The sequence below is a fragment of the Canis lupus genome, chromosome 16, assembly GCF_011100685.1.
Source record: "Canis lupus familiaris isolate Mischka breed German Shepherd chromosome 16, alternate assembly UU_Cfam_GSD_1.0, whole genome shotgun sequence".
NCBI classification, from domain to species: Eukaryota; Metazoa; Chordata; class Mammalia; order Carnivora; family Canidae; genus Canis; species Canis lupus.
Window position 1 is genome coordinate 22,742,332 of NC_049237.1, and position 14,809 is coordinate 22,757,140.

The following is a 14,809-nucleotide window of genomic DNA, read 5'->3' on the forward strand; positions in this document are numbered from 1 at the left end:
GCTGCCAAACGTGCTAATCATCACATAATTAACATGCGTTTGGCTTTTACAAAGGGTTTTTTAAAGTATTTATATTAATATAAGATTCTTAAAATCAATAGTAATTATTTTCACTATTTAATCATAAGCAAATGGGGGAGAATTTTCTCTAGACAGAGAGAGGAATCAGACGTTGAAGGAGCCCTGAAGAAACGTGCTCCTGGGAGAGCAGAACCCCACCCCCACCACAACCCAAGCAGCTTCCAGCCCCTTTCCTGGGGATCTTCTTCCCAGGCAGGGGCCCAACTCTATCCTCAGATCCTTGATTGAGTTCAAGACTAGTTTCACTGAGAAGTTGGAGGACTTTTCGCTAATCTTTTCTATTCTTCATTGCATAATGTAGACAATTAAATCAAAATTTTAAGTGTCAACTTCACAGAGCCTGCTGGCAGAATAAATAGTACAGCTTCTGTATCATGTTTTTTTTTAAAGATTTTATTTATTTATTCATGAGAGAACAGAGAGAGAGAGAGGCAGAGACCCAGGCAGAGGGAGAAGCAGGCTCCACGCAGGGAGCCCGACGTGGGACTCAATCCCGGGACCCCAGGATCACGCCCTGGGCTGAGGGCAGGCACTTTAACTGCTGGGCCACCCAGGTGTCCCATGAATCATGTTTTAAATAAAGCAAGTTGCCCAATGACGAAAACTAATAATACTTAGTTTTGAAATGTGAAAATACAGAAAAGAAAGAAGGTAAAAGAGAGAGAAAAAGTCATCTATGATCTTTCCACCTCTCACAACCACTATTAACATTTTGTCACGTGTTGATCTAGTATACAGTACTTTATTCTCTCTTTCTCCTTCCTCTGTCCTCCCCATCTCATTCAGAGGTTGCCTCACTTATTTTCTCTTCCAAATAAGAGAGAGAGGTGAGAAGGGAAATGGGTACAATGGGACCCACACTCTGGAAACCTTGTTGGGGTTACTAACTTGCCATGGCCTTGGATCTCCACATACCATGTCTTTCCAGCCCCACTAGACCTAGAATGTTCATCAGCTTACTTCGGAAGTATCTACAACTATCTCAGTAGAGGTGAGCAGAGATGGGATAAAGCGTGGAAGCATGTGGACAGGATACAGAAGGACCAAGTTTTCATGGCTACTTGACCCCGGCCCTACAAATTCCAGGTGCTGCATCTAACCCTACCTATCACCCCTCCAGGGGCTCTTCTTTTGTCATAGCCAGATTGTCTTAAAATTCTTTTCCTCTTGGCATGGCAAAGACAGTTAAAGCTCACCAAACATTTCATTTGCTCATCAACAATTCTAGCTCTTCTTCGGTTAGGCAAGGCTGTATGAGTAATCCCCTCTTCCCTTGCTGATGAGGAGGACTTGCGTTCTCTCCAGATGCTGCAGCTCCAAGACGGAATATTGAGGGATCATGTGTTGCAAAACCCTTGCCAGCTCATGTGGGACACATTGTGTGGGAGAGAAAAATAAATGTATTTTAAGCCCTTAAAATTTGGGGCTTATTATTGTAGCACAACCTAGTACATTCTCATTAAAACAACTGGGGTCTCAGTTGATGCTATACTTTGATGTTTTTATAACCTTAAAATAAGAATTTGAGCATGGAATTTCCTTATTTAAAAAGTAGAAGGGGCTGGCCATTAGCTAAATGATGACATACAAATGCTTTACCCTGGCCAGCTTGTCCTCGTGGGTTAATCTCCTGGTGTTATGCCCCCCAACCTATATCCTAAATTGTTGACACAGTTACTCCAATGCCATTCCTCAAGATGCCATTCCCTGACTATCCCAGTCCTTTAAATGTCACCAGATCTTTGTTAACGTTGTTTCTTTATTTTTCGCTGGCTCTTGTGTTTCTCTATTTGGCATATCGTTACATACCCTATAAGATCCAGCTCAAATATATCTGTGAAGTTGAACCCAACTCCACAAAGCCCTGTTGGCTCCTTCTTCCAAATTGCCACAGTGCTTGGTAAAGTCTCTCCTTCAGAAAGCCTCCTCCCACGAAAATCACCTTCTGGGGAAAATTCTACTGAAGAGCCAGATCTCTATAGATGGTGTGATGGGCCCCAAATACACAATTTTCTGTAACAGACACATCTACCATTTTCAAATGGTCAGAGTGCTGTCAGCATGTCATGTTTCGCAGCTCTCGCTGTTGTGGCTCAGTGGTTAAAACTTTGTTGCCTACAGAACTAGATCTGGTCCCAGCTCTACTGCTTACCAGTCAAGTTGATGGGAGTTAGTGGGACAGTTAGGTAGTCAGGGCCAGGCCCAACGAGAAGTTATGGAGTCAGGCCAGCTGAGACAAAACAGCACTGACATCCTGTTGTACAGCTTAGACAGGGCCACACCGACATTGTGTTTTGCAGCCTTTGCAGAAGTGACTTTTGCTAAATGTCCTAAAAAAGACAAGTAACCACAAAAGCATTTGTCACCATCACAGGCAGGAGGCAGTTAAGACATAAGCCCCAGATGTCAGCACAAACCATCATCCACACGTGGACACTAACCTGAATAGGTAGACAGATACATGACCAAGCCCTGATGGCACGACTCCGCACACTCAGATTGCTTAGGAAAGTTCTGCAAAAGAGCTCCTAAAAATCTCTAAACTTAGACACTCCAATGACAGCCCTCTCAGAGAGTTTTGTACTATTGATTGATAAAACTTTGCTTTGCTGCCCGCCACTCTTCATCTGGTCTACCTCTTCATTCTTCAAAGCAGCCTGACCAAGAACCACGGGCACTAAAGACATAGAATTCTTGCAACAAAGTCACCCTGAGCAAGTTGTTTAACTTATTTCCCCCATTTCCTCAGTAGAAAATGGGGGAAATACTAGACCAACCTTATTGGGTAAGGGTGTGAGGGTTGTGTGAGCTGATGCACATCAGACACCTAATAAGGGACCTGGTGCTCACTGCTACTCATCATTTTTCTCAAGCATTACCCTTGCCATGAGAGAAAGTGTGCAGGTATTAAAATGTTTTCCTCTTATTAATAGGGTCAGCTAGAATGAGAGCTGTCCCTGAGCTATCTGTGAACCCAATGCTCTCCTCAGTGCACTGAGAACCGAGCAGACTTAGCAGAGGCACTGTCAAATTAGGTGTCCAGACCCAAGTCACTTCTTGGCTGTGCAAATAGCAGGCATCTCAGAGCTTTTGACTCAATCTCTGGACAATGAAGATACCAATATGCCACACTGTATAAGTTTCTGACTTAACTGTGAAATCAATGTATAAAGAAAATAGAGGTGGAAGTTGTTTGGTTATGTGAAATTTGTGATTTTAAAAAAAGATGTACAGGGCACTTGGGTGATTCAGTTGGGTGTCCAACTCTTGGTTTCGGCAGGGGCCGCGATCTCAGGGGTGGTGGGATGGAGCCTCTTGGCGAGCTCACCAGGGAGTCTGCTTGAAGAATCTCTCCCTCGGCCCCCTCTGCCTCTGTGTGTGTTTTCTCTCTCCTTGTCTCAAATAAATAAATATTTAAAAAATAAATATATAAAATAAAAAAGACATATAATTATGTGTAGCCTACTAAGGAAAATAAGCCATGAATTACAAGAATGAAAGCTATGTGGGAAGTGGACTTAAATATTTTCTATGATAAACTGGTATAATTATTCTGTAAATGATTTTTTTAAAAAAAGCTTAAAATATTCCTTTGTTTGTTCATTCAATATTTTATTTATCATGATCCAGGCACTGTGTGAGGCACTTTCACATATTGTCTCATGTAATCTCATTCAATACGCCCACTAACCCCACGAAATGGTCAATTGTAGAGAGCAAGGTGGGGTCTCTCACGTCAAGCAGGGGCCTGTGCCAAGCAATGAGGTAGGCAGGTAAGGGTACTGCTCCTGGGAGGTGTCCTGGGGACCCAGGCCTGACCACACGCAGAACCAGAGGGGGTCTGCAGGAGCCCGAGACTGATTCAATCCCTTTATTACGGGAGGACCCGGGCAGCGAGCTGTCAGCCTCCTCAGACGTGACCCCTCTGTGTCTGACCACCCTAAAAAGGCAGCGGCTGCCAGGCTCTGGCGGTCCCTCTCCACGGTCTCCGACGGGAGAGCCCCGAGGCCCTGCCCTGCGGGAACAGCAGAAGCACCAGGTGCCGGCCCGCCCCGGACCCACCGGACCGAGGCCCTGTCTCGGCTGCGCGCCCACAGACCGACTCTGGCTGTGGCCACTGCTTCTGCGACCTCGTTTGTCGTGTGACTTGCCTCCTGTTCGCTCTGCGTGCGCTGGAAGGAGCCGCGTTTAGTCACCTGGTGAGCTGCTGACTTTGGAATCTCGAACCTGCTCTATAATTATGGTCGACTTTGCTTTATTACCGAATGAAGCTGACCTTGTGGAAAGACACAACTCGTGTGCACCTTGGGAACGTGCTCAGGACAGCAATCTCTTCTCATGTTACAGAGGAAGAACCGAGGCTAGGCACTTAGCCACCTTTAGAAAAGTCATAGCCAGGGACACCTGGGTGGCTCAGCGGTTGAGGGCCTCCCTTTAGCCCAGGGCGTGATCCTGGAGTCCCGCGATGGAGTCGTGCATTGGGATCCCTGCATGGAGCCTGCTTCTCCCTCTGCCTCTTTCTCTGTGTGTCTCTCATGAATAAATAAGTAAAATCTTAAAAAAAAAAAAAAAAAAAAAAAAAAAAGGTCATAGCCAAAGGCAGAACTAATGCCTATAGTTTTTTTTTTGTTGTTGTTTTTATCCGTACTTAAGCAAGAGGTTGCTCCAAGATTATTCATGCACCTCCCTGCAGACACACTGTCAATAAGCGAAGAGCTCAAAGCAACAGTCATCTAGGTCGCCTTCCAAGCCATGTTAGCCCTCAGCTCACACCTAAACCGCACACTCCTAAGGCAGAAACCAGAAACTAAAGGGTTTAGGAGGAGGCGATCAGCTTTCAATTACTTAGAGGATGTTCATTCAGATTGAGATTCACCTCATATGCTTTTACACTCTCTTCCTTTAGAAGAATTTTCCTGCTAAAAGTTACATCTGTGAGAGAGAAAAGGTAAGAAGGAGTAAACTTCATCCAGTTTTTCAGAAGAGCTCTGGGAAACAGTCAGAGGGAAATACTTGAGTTGTACTAGTTCAAATGGAATTTAGAAATACTGAGCAACATAGGTGCTCTCTGTTCACACGGCATAATACATTTCTAGAAACCACAACGTAAGCTGCAATCTCTAAGCAGCTGCTGTTGCACTGCTTTACATCTCACCAGTGGGTAATCTTTGTTTTCCCAGGCTATTTTTTATGGAAGACGCTGTGGTAATAGTACGAAAAGTCTTGACTTTTTAGGCAATGCCAGAACTGGGGATAAGGTAATCAGGGTGTAAAAGTAATTTTCATATTTTTGATTCCTGAGACCTCCATTTTTGGAATAACATTCTTTCTGACAGGGACATATGGCAGTGTGGCATGCAGAGGCTTTGAAACAACACAGACCTGCATTCACATTCAGACTCCACTCTCTACCGTGTGATGTCAGACAAATTGTCCACCTTTCTCAGTTCTACTGGTGTTACCTGTAAATTCAGGATAATAATGTCTAACTGTAGATTGTTCTGAGGCTTAATGAGTTGTCATATTTATACAAAGTTCCAGGGCCCTGGCACACCCTCACTGGCATTCAAGAAGGTAAATCATCTGTTACTCCCCCGGGGTCCCCTTCTGTCACCCTTAAGCCTTGGGTGTCTCCTCCATAGCCTGTAAGCTTTGCCCAGCATACCCCTCTGAGGTCCTGTGACTTGGCTGCTTGGTCACCAGCTCTAACTGGTGGCCCAGCCAGTGCTGGACCTGCCTGGTTACTCTTGTGAAGGCCCTGCTGATCACCTGGAGAGGTTTAGTCCCAGAGGCCAGCCCTATCTGATCTAGCCCTGCAGTTAGCTTTAACTTGTTATTAGTTTGCACCCCTGTTGCAAGGCTTGAATACTTTATAAGTAGACAAACTGTTTAATTGTATTTAGTCCATTTAAAGAAAAATATGAGTAGTCATATATGTTTAAAACACACAAACTACTATACCTACACTATCCAATGTAGTAACCACCAGCCACATGTGGCTATGGAACACCTGAAATGTGGCTAGTCATATGAGTGCTGCGACATAAAGTACATACCAGATTTCAAAGATTTAGTACACAAAAAAATTCTTTAAATATTTAAATGTATTTGTATTGATTGCATAGTAACGTCCATAGGGTTAAATAAAGCATCATTAAAATATGATTCAACTATTTCTTTTTACTTGTTTTACTGTGATTACTAGAAAATTTTAATATGGCTCATATTATATTTCTATTGGGTAGTACTGTACTAGACAAGCCTGAAAAGCAGACTTATTAACTATTGTGAAAATACTACAGTAACCAAAAAATAAAAAAAAATTAAATTAAAAAAATACTATAGTAACCAGTACTATTGGGGCAGCTTTTTCTCTAAAGTGATTAAGGAATGAGCTGTGTATGTCATATGCCCTACATAATTATTAATATTTGAAAGGGTGCTTGTTGCCCTTTGTAGCCTCCTTCATATATTGTCATAGGATGACCATTTCTTTTACTTTTCTGAATAAAGTCACAGATAAATGGTTTTAATTTGGTAACAAAGTTAAAATTATGCATAGGTTTTTCTGTTATAAGACTAATGCACAATAATCACCAACTGATAAAGCATTTACTATATCCTATGAAGAATTTACAGTTACGGAGTAGTATTTGTTTCTGGTTTATTTATTTGATTTTGCAACACATTTTGTAAAGGATTTCCAGTTATTTTGATTAATGTTATGTAAATTATTTTGCATAAGCAAGTCATTTTTAAAAAATTGTTAGTTGATCACACAAAAATGCATCAAATCCAATAATCAGCTTAATTATTTCCATGAAAGTTCCAGTGTTTTTGAAGAAAATTTCTCATTGCACTTCTCATTGCAACATCAGGATAATCTTTCACCTAAAAAAATAAACAAAATGGGCCAGTGAAGAAATCAAAGAGGAAATTGAAAAGTATATGGTGACAAGTCAAAATGAAAACGTTATGATCCAAAATCTTTGGGACATAGCAAAAGCAGTTCTGAGAAAAAAGTTTATAGATACATAGACCTACCTCAAGAAATAAGAAAAATCTCAAATAAGCAACCTAATTTCATACCTAAAGGAGCAAGAAAAAGAAGAGCAAATAAATCCCAAAATTGTTAGAAAGAAGAAAATAATAAAGATTAGGGCAGAAATAAATGAAATAGAGATTAAAATAACAATAGCGGGGATCCCTGGGTGGCTCAGTGGTTCAGCGCCTGCCTTTGGCCCAGAGCATGATCCTGGAGTCCCGGGATCGGGTCCGTGTCGGGCTCCCGGCATGGAGCCTGCTTCTCCCTCTGTCTGTGTCTTTGCCTCTCTCTCTCTCTCTCATGAATAAATAAAACCTTAAAAAAGATTATAAAATAATAATAGCAATGAAACCAAGATCTTTTAAAACTCTTTTTAGTCTTTGAAAAGATAAACAAAATTGATAAACCTTTAGCCTGACTCAAGAAAAAGAACACTCAAATAAATAAAATAAATAAATAATCAGAAGTGAAGGAGGAGAACTAATAACCAACACTACAGAAATACAAGTAGTTACAAGAAAATATTTGAAAATTATATGCCAATAAGTGGAACAATCTAGAAGAAAAGGATAAATGCCTATAAACATACAAGCCTCCAAAACTGAATCAGGAAGAAATAAAAAATTTGAACAGACATACTACTAGTAATAAAATTGAATAGCTAATCAAAAAACTCCCCAAAAAACAAATAGACCAAATGGCTTCACAAGTGAATTCTACCAAACATTCAAAAAATACCTATTCGTTAAAAAACAACAACAACAACAACAACAACAACAAAAAAAAACACCTATTCTTAAACTATTCTAAAAAATAGAAGAGGAAGAAACACTTTCAAATCCATTCACTGAGACCAAGCATTACTCTGATACCAAAATCAGACAGACACTATAAAAATAGAAAACTACCAGCCAACATCTCTGATGAACATGAACACAAAATTCTCAATAAAATATTAGCAAACTAAATTCCACAGTATATTAAAGAGTCATTCAATATTCACAGATCAATCAATGTGATATGTCACATTAACAAGAGGAAGGATAAAAAATATGATTATTTCAATAGATAAAGAAAAATCATCTGATGAAATACAACATATGTCCATGATAAAAACTCTCAACAAAGTGGGTTCAAAGACAACCTACCTCAACAAAATAAAGGCCATTTATGAAAAACCCACAATTAACATTATATTTAATGGTAAAAAAACCTGAAAGCTTTTCCTCTAAGATAAGGAATAAGATAAGGATGTCCACCCTCACCACTTTTCTTCAATCCAAGTAGTGGAAGTCCGAGCTGCAGCATTCAGTCAAGAAAAAGACATAAAAGGCATCCAAATTGGTAAGGAAGAAGTAAACCGTCACTATTTGCAGATGATATGATGTAGAAAACTAAAGACTCCACCAAAATAGTTTTAGAACTAATAAATGAATTTAGTTGCAAGATAAAAAATTAATCTACAGAAATCAGTTGCATTTCTATACACTAATAATGAAGTAAAAGAAGGAGAAATTAAGAAAAAATCCCATTTAATTGGGATTGTATCATAAAAAGTAAGATTGCGGGCAGCCCTGGTGGCGCAGTGGTTTAGCGCCGCCTGCAGCCCAGGGTGTGATCCTGGAGACCCTGGATCGAGCCCCACATCGGGCTCCCTGCACGGAGCCTGCTTCTCCCTCTGCCTGTGTCTCTGCCTCTCTTTCTCTCTGAATAAATAAATAAGTATTTTTTAAAAATCATAAAAAAAGTAAGATCGCTCAGAATAAATTTAACCAAGGAGGTGAAAGACCTATACTCAAAACTATAAGGCATTAATGAGAGAAATTGAAGAAGACACAAACAAATGAAAAGGTATACCATGCTCATGGATTGAGACAATTAATATTATTAAAGTGTCCATAGTATCCAAAGCAATCCACAGATTCAATGCAATCCTCATCAAAATACCAATAGAATTTTTCACAGAACTAGAACAAAATAATCCTAAAATTTATATGGAACCACAAAAAACCCCAAGTAGCCAAAGCAATCTTGAGAAAGAAAAAACAAAGCTAGTGGTTTCACAATTCTGGACTTCAAGTTATATTACAAAACTTTAGTAATCAAAACAGCATGATACTGGCACAAAAACAAACAGATCAATAGAACAGGATAGAGCCTAGAAATACCCTATCTCAATTAATCTAGGACAAAGGGGGCAAGAATATATAACGGAGAAAAGACAGTCTTTTCAATAAATCATGTCAGGAATATTGGACAGCTACATGCAGAAGAATGTGACTGAATAAGTTTCGTACATTGTACACAAAAATGAATTCAAAATTGATTGAAGACCTAAATGTAACACCTGAAATCATAAAACTCCTTAAAAAAACTCATAGACAATAATGTTGTCAACATTGGTCTTGATAACATACTTATGGATCTGTCTCCTCAGATGAAGGAAACAAAAGTAAAAATAAAGTGTCGGGACTAAACAAAATTAAAAGCTTTTACACAGCAAAGGAACCCATCAACAAAACAAAAAGACAACTAAATGGGAGAAGATATTTACAAATGATATATGTAATAAGGCATTAATATCCAAAATATATAAAGGACTTACACAACTCAACACCAAAAACCAAATGACTAGTTCAAAAACTTCAGGCAAAAGACCCAACTAGACAATGGACATGAGCTTATAAAAACACCCAATATGAGGTAAAGGACAGAGACAAACAGAGACTGAAATCTTGACCAACAGTGCTTAAAATATCTTTTCTTGGGACACCTATGTGATGCAGTTGGTTGGGAGTTTGACTTGGTTTCAGCTCAGGTTGTGATCTCAGGGTCACGATCTTTGGGTCATGCCATGCACTGGGCTCATGCTCAGTACAGAGTTTGCTTAATATTCTCTTCTCCCTCTGCCCCTCCTCTGACTCTCTCTCTCTCTCTAAAATAAATAAATAAAAATTTAAAAACAAAATATCTTTTCTTTTCCTTTCTGTGAGCATATTTTAAAAAGTACATCTGACTGTGTAAACACATTGCTAAGGCCCCTCCCAGGGCCTCTTGGAAGTGGTTCATAGAAGCTAGGGGCCCCACAGCATAAGTTTTATTAGCTTCACTATGAGTCAGCCTCTACCCTATGTCAGCCTTGGACCAGTGTTCCAGGACATGGACAGGTACCTCAACTATCTGTTTGGTTAAGGTCCTTTTGATGCTCACCCACTGTGCTCTTGACCCAGGTAGGGACACCATGTGCCCCCTTTCATTCAGATGCATTCATCAGAGTGGAGAAGCCCTGTCATATATGTTACTGGTCTTGATTTCTCCCAGATGGTCTGCTGCATCTTAATGCAAATATGTCTCCTCCTGGCTTGTTCTGATAACTCACACTTCCTCAACTAAGCTCCTTACTTCTGGTCTTCTTTGGTCCTCACTGTGAGTTATGGAAGAAACTATCTTTGAATGAGTGAAGAATATGAAAAGTTAAACACCAGTTTTATCACACAAAATTCAAAGAACCTACACAAACTTTCTATGTTAACAAAGGAAAAACTTCCCAAGTGTATTTCGTTACTTAACATAATGTAGATAACTTGGAAATGATTCTGGGAAGAGCATCAAACATCAGAGTAGATGATGTAATGCAAACCCCCCCCACACACACACACACATTTTTTTTTTAAAGATTTTATTTATTTATCCATGAGAGACACAGGGAGAGAGAGAGAGGCAGAGACATAGGCAGAGGGAGAAGCAGGCTCTATGCAGGGAGCCCCCGACAGGGGACTTGATCCCAGGTCTTCAGGATCACATCCTGGGCCAAAGGCAGGCGCTACACCGCTGAGCCACCTGGGGCCCAGCCCAAAGAATTTTTAACTCACTTGTGACATTTGGAAATGGATATGATAGCTACCTTTTAATAATTGCTATGTATATACAAGAAAAGGATGAAAAACTTAGCTTGGTAGACAGCAATCTAAATTAAATTAAGTAAAAGATAATTAAGGCCAAATGTGAAACTCCATTAGATTATGGAAATCTCCCAGAAGAGACACATGTAATACTATTACTCAGCATAGATAAAGCAATATTGTCACTGAATGTGTTATGATAATTGCACTGTGTTTCTTCCAAGGGACAAAAGGATGTCCAGACACATGTTTACGGTTTCTTTTCTTCACATGCCATGATTCTATGGTAACCACATCTTTGTTTACACAGTGCTAAATTATGAGAACAAATGTCTTCACTAATGTAATACTTAAATACAAAGACTGTTGTCTATAGAGTTCAATTACTTAAAGCCCTAATTCAAATGTAGTCATCTCATACAATAGCTGAATTTTCCATGCAAGCCAATTAATCTTGATGTTATCCAATGAAGAATGTCAAACCAGAAGGAAAGATGAGAGCAGAGATAGCAAGTAAGTTTCATCTAGCAAGCCTACCCTAATCTATTAGTAGTGTTTGCTTGAAGCTCTGAGTTGAGAAGGGTTTTAGGAAAATAATACGATTCGTTAATAATGCCCGCCACGACATAAGATAAGCTAGTGACAATTTGTCTGCCATTTGACAAGCTCTCTTGGATCACAGCTAGAGGTCAGAATCCAAGATGCCCCTGGCAGTATGGACATCCTGTGCCAGGTTCTGGAGCTGAGATTGTTTTTCCTTTGAAGTTTATCAGAAGCTGCTCAAAGACTAGAAACCCATGTTTTAGGTGCCACTACCTTAGGTTCTGGAACTCACGGGTATACTACTGAGCTATACCCCCTACAGGGAAAGCCCTTAGAAGTCTTCTTACACAACTCTACCATTTTAATTATGAAGAGGCTGAGGCCAGAGAAGACATTTCACCATAAGACATAGGAAAACTTAGAGGCAGGGTTCGGACTAGAACCCATACTCCCTGGCTCCCAGACCTGTGACATGAAGTTCTTTGAGAATGGAAGATCCTTCCCCTATGCCCAACCTGCAGTACCAACCTCAGGTCCTGGGTAGCCAGAGCAGATTCATCTTGAAGCTATGCGGGACTTGTCAATGTCTGGGCTGTTGGCTGTCTTCCTTCATTCATAGATCCTGATCCTGTTTCATTTCAGTGTTACAGGTTTGGCCTATTGCTCTTTAAGATACAGTCACTCACATGTCAATAATCATGGCTCCCAAAATATCCAGTCAAAGCTCAGGCTGGAATATAGTGTCTTTCGTCATGTAAGCAATTAAACTCAATGTTCGGGATCCCAGGGTGGCGCAGCGGTTTGGCGCCTGCCTTTGGCCTAGGGCGCGATCCTGGAGACCCGGGATCGAATCCCACATCGGGCTCCCAGTGCGTGGAGCCTGCTTCTCCCTCTGCCTGTGTCTCTGCCTCTCTCTCTCTCTCTCTGTGACTATCATAAATAAATAAATAAATAAATTAAAAAAAAATTTAAACTCAATGTTCTTGGGCAGCCCAGGTGGCTCAGTGGTTTAGCGTTGCCTTTGGCCCAGGACTGTGATCCTGGAGACCTGGGATTGAGTCCCATGTCGGGCTCCCTGCATGGAGCCTGCTTCTCCCTCTGCCTATGTCCCTGCCTCTGTGTGTGTGTGTGTGTGTCTATCATGAATAAATAAATAAAATCTTTAAAAATAAATAAACTGAATGTTCTTTTTTTTTTTTTTTAAGATTTTATCTATTTATTTGAGAGAGCACAAGTGGAGGGAGGGGCAGAGGGAGGGAGAAGCACACTGAGCAGGATGCCCGATCAGGGCTCCGATCCCTGAGATCATGACCTGAGCTGAGGGCAGATGCTTCACCGACAGAGCCACCCAGATGCTCCCACACTGGATGTTCTTAACTGGTGCCTAGAGAACCCTGAACAAGCCCCAACATTCCTGTCTGATCTGTCAGTGACAAGAACCATTTCAGGGCAAGATAGGAGTCAGATTGATGTCAGGCTCTACGTCAGGCTGACCTTCAAAATGCTCTGCCCAGAAAAGTCCTAGGGACAATGAGGAGAAGCCTCCCTGGCTTTGCCACAAGCTTTAATACTTTGCAGAGAATGATCTGATCCATTTCGCTTGGCTTCCTTTCACTTATGCTTTTTTCTCTTCCTATTAAAGGACCTACAGTTATCTGACAGCAGGACCATCCCCACCTTCATTCTTCCAAAGGCTTGGCAAGACACTGACAAAAGTAGAAGAAATAGAATTTCACATCAGCAGAAAGTGGAACTCCCCAACTCCTTTCCATGACTGACAGCTGACTTGTTTCCTCGTATGCCCTTCTGAGCTTTCTTCTTGTTTTACTTACTTTCTAGGTTTGGGCATGGGCCACAGCCAGGGGAGATTCCTACAGGTCCCCTGAATGGAAAGAGCTTACTCTCCTCCTGCAAGAACATAAACCATTCCTGATGTGAGGTTTTGGGCATTTGAGGTTGTTTTTATACATGACTTGGCTCTGGCTGGACTACAGGTCAGTGTTGTTCTGGCCATAACTAGGATTGCATTGAATGAACATGAAACCCAAAATGGCATCATGGTCTCCTCAAGCCGTAGGACCTCTTATTTGCAGAGTGCCTGAGCAAACTGCAATCATTCCTCCAACCATCTGCTGCATTTTACATATTTAGGCCTCTGTGAAGGGGTTCATTTTTCTGCCTCATTATTTAACATTTAAAAAGGAAATATCCAATTTCTCATGTAAAGCATTTAGCATAGGGTCTGGCACATGACAAGTGCTACTGTAATTTTTTTCTAAGATTTATTTATTTATTTATTTAGAGAGAGAGACAGAGAAGAAAGGAGAGCACACATGTGAGTGGGGGAGTAGAGGGAGAGAATCTTCAAGCAGACTCCCCACTGAGTGAAGAGCCCCAGATGGCTCAGTCCCACAACCCATGAGATCATGACCTGGGCTGAACCAAGGGTCAGATGCTCAACCTACTGAGCAACTGAGTCACCCAGGAGCCCCAATGCTATTACAATTTTTATTGGGTACGTAGTATTATCCTGTGGTGTGTAGTACTATGCAGCTTAATCTTCATAAGAGCTGGCATATTACAGAACTTTATAGCTATTACATAATTTTGTCATAATCCCATTTTATCCACAGATAAATAGCTCTATATAAAATTTTCCCCATTGGTTCCAATCTCTCCCTTCTCTGAACCACCATAGCATTTTGTTTGTCTCCATTTGTTCACACCCCTGACCTCCACCACCCGCTCAGCATGCACAACCCTGGGACTCAGCCACTGTCTTCTGCATTGCTCTGAGCCCCAGGACATCATCCAGGTCCTCTGCTGGCTGGTTTTGGCCAATGGAAAGCACCAATAGGAGTTCAGAGTGTGTACTAGTCAGATATTAGGGTTCTCCAGACAAACAAAACCAACTAGATGTGTGTGCATGTGTGCATAATTTATAGGTGTATTATAATTAATGGGCTCACACTAATCTGGAGGCTAACAAGCTCCAAGATCTGTAGGGTCACTCAGTAAGCTGCTGACCCAGGAGAGCCAATGGTATGGGGTTCCCTCCCAAGGACTGGCAGGCTTGAGATCCAGAAAAACTTCATGTTTCAGAGAAGTGCAAAAGTAGGAAAAAGTCAAAGGCAGTCAGACAGGAAAGATTCTCTCTTACTTGGGGGACAGGCAGTTTTTTTGTTCTTTTCAGGCCTTCAATTGATTGGATGAAGTTCACCCACATTCTGGAGGGTAA

The 14,809-nt window shown here is 41.0% G+C and overlaps 1 long non-coding RNA gene across 1 annotated transcript in view; it reads right to left on the minus strand.

Annotated features, from left to right (window-relative positions):
- Positions 1 to 6,728: 6,728 nt before the first annotated feature.
- The window catches only part of LOC111090270, a 37,234-nt gene continuing 29,153 nt past the window's right edge, over positions 6,729 to 14,809 (minus strand). The window contains exon 2 of the long non-coding RNA XR_005371408.1: positions 6,729 to 6,972. This is a non-coding gene — a long non-coding RNA (uncharacterized LOC111090270). The remainder of the gene's footprint in view (positions 6,973 to 14,809) is intronic.